Genomic DNA, 9723 nt, shown 5'->3' with positions numbered 1-9723 from the left:
TCCAAGTAGCCTTTGTGAAATTATGCCCTTTCTTCCCTTAGTTATTCGTATCGGCAGGACCATTCAGGTGAGAAGGTAATTGGGAGAATGGGTACGATGTAAGTGGGGACCACGGGGACCTCTGCTGCCTCCTGTGAGATGATCATTCATTCCTAGGGCACACATTTTGTTAAAATGACTCCCCTCCCCACCCCCCTGCACCCAGGCAGATGCGGAGCAAGGAGGGGAGTGGAGGGGAAGCTTATATCCCCACAGTAAGTTTTGCTCACTGATCCAGCCTGGGCAAGTAGATTTCTGGAAAAGAGCAGGGGCAGCCCCTTCTCAGCTGTAATCCTCTCCTCCTCCATCCTGCCCTTCTCTCTGTACCTCTTTTTAGCATTTCTGAAAAGGATGTGGTTGGAGGGGAGGAAATGGTAGAAAATAGCTATTCAAGACTCAGGGTGCAGGGCGTGTCAGAAAGCTCCTTGGGTTAGACGTACTCATTTTCTAGTCTTATTGCTTGTACTTATTGGCTGAATGACCTTGGACAAGTACTTAACCTTCATTCGTCCTTCTTGTCCTCATCTGAAAAGTCAGGGGCTTGGATTAGAGCTAGATGTTCTGTAATAATTCTTCTTCTTCCTCCTCCTCTTCCCCCTCTTCCTCTTCTTCTTCTTTTCCTTTTGAGGCTGCACCTGCAATTTATGGAAGTTCCCAGGCTAGTGATCTAATTGGAGCTGAAGCTGCTGGTCTACACCACAGCCACAGCAACACCAGATCCGAGCTGCCTCTGGGACCTACACTACAGCTCTGGCAATGCTGAATCCTTAACCCACTGAGTGAGGCCAGGGATCGAATCCACATCCTCCTGGACACTATATTGGGTTATTAACCCGCTGAGCCACAGCAGGAACTGCCATCTTCTGTAATTCTTTGAGGACCACTTGTGTCATCTAAGACAACGCAAGGCAGCATGTGCTTTACTGGGGATCTGCTAAAAAAAGATCCAGGCACCTTTCTTTTCAAATAACTCATTTTCCCCACAATCATGTGTTTCTTTAAAAATAAATATAAGAGGATTGATCTGAGGAATGTGCTTCCAGAAATATCTTGTGGCAGCAAGGCCACTTTTTTCTCAAGGACTGCACACTGGCCAGAGTCTGAATCCGCATGCTTTTCCTTTCTTTGAGCCAGAGCTGAGCTAGTGCAGTCTCGGTAAGGATGGATGAAACTGCACAGAAGGTGAAGTAGCTTCTCTTTCAAGACAGGAGACTAAGCCTTGTGCACCTACCTCCCCGTGACTCCCCTGAAATAAAAGTGAATAAGTACCCCAGCCCGCCCCCAAAAATGTGTGCTACTGGAAGAGGTAGCAGTCCATGGACTGAAGATTTTTGACAAATTTCTAAAAGATAAAAAGTGAAAGGAGAGGATTAATGGTTGAATTGGGCAGAAAATGCCATAGGCTAGAACACCCAAGATGTAAATGACCAGAAACTTGAGAAAAAACAAATTCAGAACAACAAAGACATAGACCACATATGAAGTACCCTACAACCAGGCATGAACAGAGGCAGTTCATAGAGTGTAGGAAGAGGCAATCCATTAGCCCTCGGTGCCAGAAATAGCCTCGTTTGAGAGACCCAGGGCTTAAAACACCGGGTCCACGGAATATGTCATCCTAAAATATTAACATTGAACAATGTTTGTATTGGTCATGATAAAACATATACAGCATATTGTTTATTATAGTTTAATACACTTTATTTTGTCGAACAGTTTTAGATTTACAGAAAAATTGTAAAGACACTACAGAGTCCCCAATTATTAACATCTTACACAAGTATCATGTTTGTTATAATTACTGAGCAAGTGTTAATATATCATGATTAATTAGAATCCATCTTTTTTTTTTTTTCCCCCAGATTTCTTTAGTTTTGAACTAATGTCTTCTGTTCTAAGATCCCATCCCAGATACTATCCTGTCTCCTTAGACTCCTCTTGGAAGTTTCTCAGCCTTCCTTTCTTTTGATGACCTTGACGGGTCTGAGCACAGGTCAGGTGTTTTGTACAATATCCCCCTTTTGAGGTCTGTGTGCTGGTTTCCTTATGATTAGAATGATGTTGTGTGGTTTGCAGAAAGGACCACAAGGTTCCAGGGCCGTTTTTGTCACATGAAATCAAAGGTACGTACTAGCAACAGGCCTGCTCACTCCTCCTGAACTCGACAACCTGGGTGAGGTCACGTTTGCCAGGTTTCTCCAATGTCAAGTTCCCCTTTGCCCTCACCTCTCATACCACCCCTTGGGAAGGACGTCTAGAAGCCATTAACTTCTAAAGTCAACCCACAGATAAAGGAGGAAAGAATTGTTTGCAATTGCAGTACAGAATGTAAATATTAACACTCTTGTTAGTGATAAAGTGCTGCTGACCAAAAGAGAAGGGAGAGGAACAGTGGAGGAATGGGACGGGCATCCAGTACCTTCATTTTACACAGGAAACCCACAGGTGTTCTATTAAAAGTAGACGTTTGCGTCCGTGCTGAAAAGTGGAAAAGTTTAGTTCCCGTAGAGGAAATGAAGCGCTCATCAATGTTGTTAAACGCTGGGAAGAGAAGGGCAGCATGAGATGCCTGGTGGTTTTCAGACCTATACGGACGGAAGCTGAGAATGCATGAAGCCAGAGACAGCGCCGGGGAAATAAACACCGCCTGGTCTCGCTCCCACCGAAACCAGACTGTCCCTCGAGGACTGGCGCTGGCTCAGCAAGGAGAAGGGAAAAGCCCGTTGCGTTTCGTTGGAGGTGCTTTCATGCTATTTGATTTATTACCATGTGCACAAATCATTTGCTTTAAAGCCAAAGGTGATGCATAGGGTGGTGCCAGGACGGATGCTGAATTACCAGTGTAAGCCTTTCATGGAACCCGCCTTTGATGGTCCAGGCAGACCACTCAACTGCCTAAACTTCATTCACACAAACCACACTACTATGTGTGTTCTGTTGAGGCAGGAACCTTGCTTCTGAGAGAGTAGAGGGGTCCTATCTTGGGTCTTTGATGTTTAGAAAAGCCTTTTATTTATTTTATTTTTTAAAGAACTCTATTTGACGGGAGTTCCCGTCGTGACGCAGTGGTTAGTGAATCTGACTAAGAACCATGAGGTTGCAGGTTTGGTCCCTGGCCTTGCTTAGTGGGTTAAGGATCCGGCGATGCCGTGAGCTGCGGTGTCGGTTGCAGACGTGGCTTGGATCCCTCATTGCTGTGGCTCTGGCAGAGACCGGCAGCTACAGCTCCAATTAGACCCCTAGCCTGGGAACCTCCATATGCCGCGGGAGCGGCCTTAGAAATGGCAAAAAAGACAAATAAATAAAAACATAAATAAAAGAACTCCATTTGTTTAGAAATAAATATTAGGAAGATTTCAGTTGCTAAAGAGACATTGGGTGAAGATGCATAAGCCGTCTGGCTGGGAAGTACTGGCAGCGAGTGGAAATCCTCTGTTGCCCGTGTTTCGCCTCATACGACACGTGTTTCCATTTAAAAGCCCTTTACTGTCATTAGCTAATGACCTCCCCAGGGCTGCAGGGTAGTTACACGGAATACTGGAACTAAGCCGGGTTTTAGAGCGGAAGGATGTGCATGTGTCTGTACCGGCCCGGGTGGAGGGTGTACTGGCGCCCCATCTCACACCCAGGGGTCGATCCGTCAACGTGTGGTTACGCAGTCCATAAAGTTTCTCTTCTAGCTTCAACATCTCTCAAGAAAGAGAAGTCACCGAAACGGGAGAGAGTTTATTCCAATAGCATCTCTTCTGAGGGTCTTGAAAATGACCTCCTGGGGACAGATTTAGTTCATCATTAAATCGAACTCTCCAAAGTGAGGCCTGCCTCCTGGAACTTGTTGAAAGTGCCCAGATGATTCTAGGGTAGAGCCCAGCTTGAGAAGCACTGACCCAAACGGCCAGCAGCAACTCCTAACCCTACCCCAACAGTAACTACACCTACAAAGAGACTGCAATACATTTAGCTAAGGAGAAGTTCTTATAAAACTAACTATTAATAAGTATGACATCTGGTTTTGATTCAAATGTGTATTTCACATTGTACACATGCTCAAAAATTTGGAGACCATAGCAGGGCAAACGTGGATGTCTGTGCACATAAACAGTCATCACAAAAAGAATCACTGTCCGCGCTTTGGGATTTTCCTTTGCATTTCTTCCTCGTGCTGTCTTTTAAAAAAGGTATTAACATTGCTGTTTTCAGATTCCACACGCAATTTCGTGTCTTGTTTTCAAACGTACCATTCAAACCAGCGTTCTCTTGATTCACCCTTTAAATTCATCTCTAAAAATGGAATCTAGTGCCATGAGGCCAACGGGGAAATTCATGCCTAATTAAACCCAAAGAGAAGTTCGGGTAGGTGCCGAGCACAGGCCCACAGGGATGTTTGCTACCCTGGTGTATTTACAACACTGCAGACCTGCAGTATTTGGAACACGGGCTCCATTTCTGCCCCCAAATTTTGACTATATTTGGTGTGTGGTGCCCTCTACTGGCTGTCCTCGGACTCTGCTTTTTTCTGCCGGTAAACGGTGGGCTGGGTAAAGACTCTCAGGAAGTTAAACCGTGTGTGTGCCTGACTGAATTTTGCCTGGCTCTATTTTTATTAATATGTGTTGCCTTAATGTAGAATTGAAGCTGTCTAAATCCTGGACCTGGTGGTTTGGGTGTTTCCTTTTAATTAATTCCACGCACATCCCTCCCCCTGCATGTGGATATTCCTGGGCCAGGGATTGAACCCACGCTGCAGTTGCAGCCCGCGCCCCATCCTTAACCCACTGTGCCACGAGGGAACTTCCACAAACACTTTAGAGTCCGACACGTGCCGGGTATTGTGCTGGGGGGCTGGAGACACAAAAAACGAAGTCACCTTCGAGTGGCTCCTCGCCTAGTGCAGAGACACAGCGAGTGGGAGATGTAGGTAACGAGCCTTGGATGCTCCTGCAGAAGAACCTGACTCCTTACAGGTCCTCGTCCTTGTCTGTCTAGGCACATCAGCCTCTTCAGTGAGGCGTGTGGCTTTGAGAGAGACGCATGTGACAGAGCCGGGAAGAAAGCGGACAGCTTTCAGGCACGGCAGATGCACCAGATCGATTCTGGCCGTCGGTGGGGTTGACAGATGTCACGCACAGCTTGCTCTCAACTTACGTAGGAAATTCAAATTCATCACGGACTGCAACACATTAAGAGAGGAAAAGAGTGGAAATTAATTCAGAGGTTTAATTTAGTCCCTTGAAGGGAATACATCTCATTTGCTAGAAATATATACTGTGTATAAGACGTACCTGAAGAAGAAAGGTAACTGTTAAATTTTGAAAATAGTTTTTTAAATTTAAAATTTTACCTTGACTTTTGGGGAAGGAAATACATATGAAACAAATGAGTTTTTCTGATCGGAGGAAGGCCCAGAGCACAGGGCTCTCTAAAGCATTCATGATCATTCCTTTTGGTATGTAGTTTCTTTGACCATATTATGTATAATTACATAAAAGATGATACATCAGCCTCTTCTTTTTAACCTGAGAATGCCACCTCCGCTGATGACCCTGGCTCTACGAGGTTGACTCATATACCAACAGACCCAAGCATGACTATATAATATTTATCATGGATATGAAACCAGCTTATTTAATATTGTATATCAACTATACTGCAATCATTTTTTTTTTTAAATATGGAACCAGCAATTATTCATTGTGCTGTGTTGAACGGGTAACTTAACTTTCTTTTAATTTGTTTCTTTTGGAAAAGGATATAACCTACCTTCTGTAAGGATTAGAAATAAGGCATTTAGGAGTTCCCGCTGTGGTGCAGCAGGGCCACTGGCATGTCTGCAGTGCTGGGTTGCAGGTTCTATCCCCAGCCGGGGGATCTGCTGCGTTAAGGATCTGCTGTGGCCGCAGCTGCAGAACAGGTCTCACTACAGCTCAGATCGGATCCCTGGCCGGGGCCAAAAGCCACAGGGCAGCTGTGGGGGCCGGTGGGGGACGTGGCGGGGCGGTGGGGGGGAGAAAGAAAGAAAAGAAAGGTTTGTAAATTTTCTGCCAAATTCCTAGCATGCCATAGCTACTCAGTAGCCAATGTCAGGCACTTCCGAATGACAGAGACGCAAGTTTGGACTCTGGAGCGGGGCTGCCTGGGTTTGAGTCTTGGCTCTGCTCTTGTCTGAGGGGTGTGAACGTGGGCAAACGACTTCACCTCTCTGGTCTCAGTTACCTTATCGGTAAAGTGGGGGTGATAATAGTACCCACAGTCAGAGAACTCTCGGGCAGATAAAATGAGTTGATACACGACACGGAAGGCGCTTTGGAACATTTATTAAGAAAGCTTAATGAAGCTTTCTTATTATTTTCATTGTTAGTCCTTTCACTGTTTAGAGATGCTTGCATCTTTTTGAGGTTAGTATGTGAAAATCAGAGACCTCTTCCCCGTACATACAAAACACATCCCTCAGTGCTGTCATACAGGCTCTGTTCAGCTGATTTCTACTGCTGTGTTTCTGCAACCAGCTTTCCTTGATAAATCTGCAGAACCCTCAGTCGGAATTACTTGGTTTATACTGAGTCTGGCTGCTTTGCTGTAAGATTCTTAGAATCTTGTATTTGCTATACGATTCTTAGTTTTGACTTTCGTAAGTATTTGTGAATTCCCTGAGGAACGTGGGGGGGGGGAGAGAGAATTATTTGGAGCTAATTAGGACAGCATTGTGAAATTAGGACTCCTTTTTGTAGCCACACAAATTGTCAGCTGTTGTGGTTTTGTGCAGAGGCAGCTCTGGGCATCCTGTTTGTCTGAGTCTTTTCTTCGGTGGTGATTTGGCTAATGCACCTTTCCCTTAATATATGGTGACAATGGGCCACACACAGGCCTTATAAAGGGGTACAGAGATGGGTCTTCACACCCGGAGAGTATGAACAAGGAGCTAGCCAAAGAAGTAACTAACTAACTGATTATAACAAGAATTCAACTGTGATTACTGCTATTTGGGTAACATAGAGGGGAGGGGATTCTGATTAAGGGTCGGGGAGGGGTTTAATAGCGAACCTTGAGGAACAGCAGAGGAGGACAGAAAACAATAGAAACAGAACGAGATAAGCAAAGGCGTAGAGACGTGAAAATACATGACTTGCTTGGGCAACAGAAGATGATCCTGTGTTGCTGGAGCAAAGGTATGTGGGTGGAGGGTGAGGAGATGATGTGGCACAAAGGTCTCTGGGTGCTCAGGAATCCGCTGGCCTGGCTCTTCTCGGGTTTCGGGGCTGGGATGGTGCGCGCATGCGCACAGGCGACACACAGCTAGAAAGAGGGCCCAAGACCTTAGGTTGCAAACTCGTTCCTTCGCCGCGATAACAAAAAAAAAAAGGTCAAGATGTCAGGGAGAGCTCAGTTTTCATTGTTAAGCATGTGTGCTTGGCACTCAGGATACAAGGACGACTTGGGTCTGATCGCAAAGGGTTTTTGGTGTGGAGAGGTGAAAAGCCAAACAGAATATTCGAAGCAAGGGAGGTGGTGCTTGAGCAGAGGTTGGCCCAGGGAAAGTTTAATAGCCCCCAGGGTCTTGCTACTCCAAGTGCAGTTTGACCAGCCCCAGCATCTCCTGGGGACTCTCCAGCTCCAACCCAGACTGACTGGGTGTGGAAGCGTTACCGAGATTCCCTACCTGAATCACACTCACTGGTCTAGGGGGTGGGGATGGGACGTGGGAACATTTCTTGGAGAAAATAAATTCTGCGCCGTGTTTTGAGGATGAGTAGGGTTAACCAGGGGCATTCCAAGCAGAGAGAAAAACAAGCAAAAGTGCAGTGTAATGAAAAGCATAGGATGTTCTGGGAACTGCAAGTAGCTTAAAACTGCCAATCAAAAGGGAGAGAGTAGAGGAGAGAGAAAGAGGGAGACGTGTGGGAAGATGGCAGGTCAGGCAGGGGCCAGATCCAGCTGGATGTGCTCTACTTTTTTTTTTTTTTTCTTTTTAGGGCTGCACTCTCAGGGCGTATGGAGTATCCCAGGCTAGGGGTCGAATCAGAGCTGTAGCCGCTGGCCTACATCACAGCCACAGCAACTCAGGATCTGAGCCATGTCTGTGACCTACACAGCTCATGGCAACGCCCGATCCTTAACCCACTGAGCGGGGCCAGGGATGGAACCTGTGTCCTCATGGATCCTTGTTGGGTTTGTTACCTTCAGGCTACGACAGGAACTCCAGGGTGGATGTGCTCTATCTTAAGGAACTTCGCCTTCACCTAATCCATGATAGAGACGCACGATGTGTTCAGATTTGCATTTAGATCACTGCCGACCCAGGAGTCTGAGAAGGTCAAGGTGGAAAGGCAGAGAAACCGTTTAGGAAGCTATGAAGGTAGTTTGGGAGAGAGGTAATGAGAGCCTAATTCACATAGTCCAGGGGGGTTGGAGAGGAGATGGCAAGCCTAAGACATTTTCAGAGCTAATAAGCAGATGAAAGACTTCCGTGTAAATTGGGGGTGGGAGGATGGGAGAGGGTGGAATCCTGAAAGGATGAGTCGCAGGCTTCTGGCTGGGATTAGTGGGTGGGAGGTTACTCATGACGCCACCAGCAGAGATGAAAGAATGAAGGAGGATGAGCAGGTTGGAGGAGGGAAATTATGAGTTCAGTTTTTCAACACGTTACACTCAGGTGAATAAAAAATATGTATAGGAGGGAAAAAAGAAGAAAACAGTGCAAGGGTGGAGAACTGGGTGACTCAATGTGGGTGGAGAAGGAAAGTGATGGGGAAGACACAGTGCCCTGCCCAGATTTGGGGCTCCAGTGATATCGGTGAGTTTTTCCTTCAGTCCTGTTTCCAGAGGCTGCCTTTTTGGAACTTGATTCCAGCAACTAGTTGGACCCCAAAGAAGGGCAAACGGCTTGAATCATGATGTGCTCTCCTGTGACCAACTCACTATTGACACGATTTGCTCTATTTAATTTTTTTTTTTTCTAATCTGGAGTTCAAGCTGCTCCAGGGTTGGAATGACCAAACGGTTGTCTTTCCCCACATTGCCTTGTGGGTGAATAACGTTGCCCACTGCCCCTTGCGCTATTTCCAAAGTGGCAATGCAGTGCAAATGCTATTACGTATGTGCGCTTGCCCGACGTTGTCCTTCAAGTTCTGGGTGACTCCTGCCACAAATCTTCCCTGTCTGTTAAGCTTTACAACGCTTTTACTTCTCACTTGGACGTTCAGAACGTAATCCTAGACTGTCTTGAATCATACCGATCATGGTTCTCTACTTCGCAGTCTGTTCGCCTCTGTTTCCTGAGTTCTAAAAACGTTTCGGACTTGTGCGCCTCCAACGGCAGAAACTCCGTAAGAACTGTACATTTTCCGATCAGGCGTCATCAGCCAATAAAAAGCGAAAGGTCGGCACGTGGTGTATTAGTTCGGGCAGGAGAAGGTATTCCAACCGGATCCTTTCGCTTTTGCCAGAATCAAACATGGCGGGCCGCGGGCGGTCCTTCCAGAACACGGCGCGCTCTCTGCCGTGACCCCGGCCGGTCGGCGGGGCTCCCTTTTGTCACCTGCCTTTCCCCTCGGCCGCTCGCGAGGGTCGGCACGGGGAGCTTGACAGCCGACCTGCTTCCCGCCCCCACCCGGGGCCCGCCCACCAGGCCGCGCCGGCCAATCGCAGGCCGCGCTGCGGCGGCGGCGGCCGGCCCCGCCCCCAGCC

At 47.0% G+C, this 9723-nt stretch overlaps 1 long non-coding RNA gene across 1 annotated transcript; it reads right to left on the bottom strand.

Annotated features, from left to right (window-relative positions):
• Positions 873-9616, bottom strand: LOC102159118. The gene is made up of 3 exons (XR_002343632.1): positions 8215-9616; positions 5800-7332; positions 873-5209 (listed from the first exon to the last, which is right to left on the bottom strand). It is a non-coding gene; the product is annotated as an uncharacterized LOC102159118 (long non-coding RNA).

The sequence above is a fragment of the Sus scrofa genome, chromosome 4, assembly GCF_000003025.6.
Source record: "Sus scrofa isolate TJ Tabasco breed Duroc chromosome 4, Sscrofa11.1, whole genome shotgun sequence".
NCBI classification, from domain to species: Eukaryota; Metazoa; Chordata; class Mammalia; order Artiodactyla; family Suidae; genus Sus; species Sus scrofa.
This window is presented reverse-complemented; position numbering and strand designations above follow the sequence as displayed.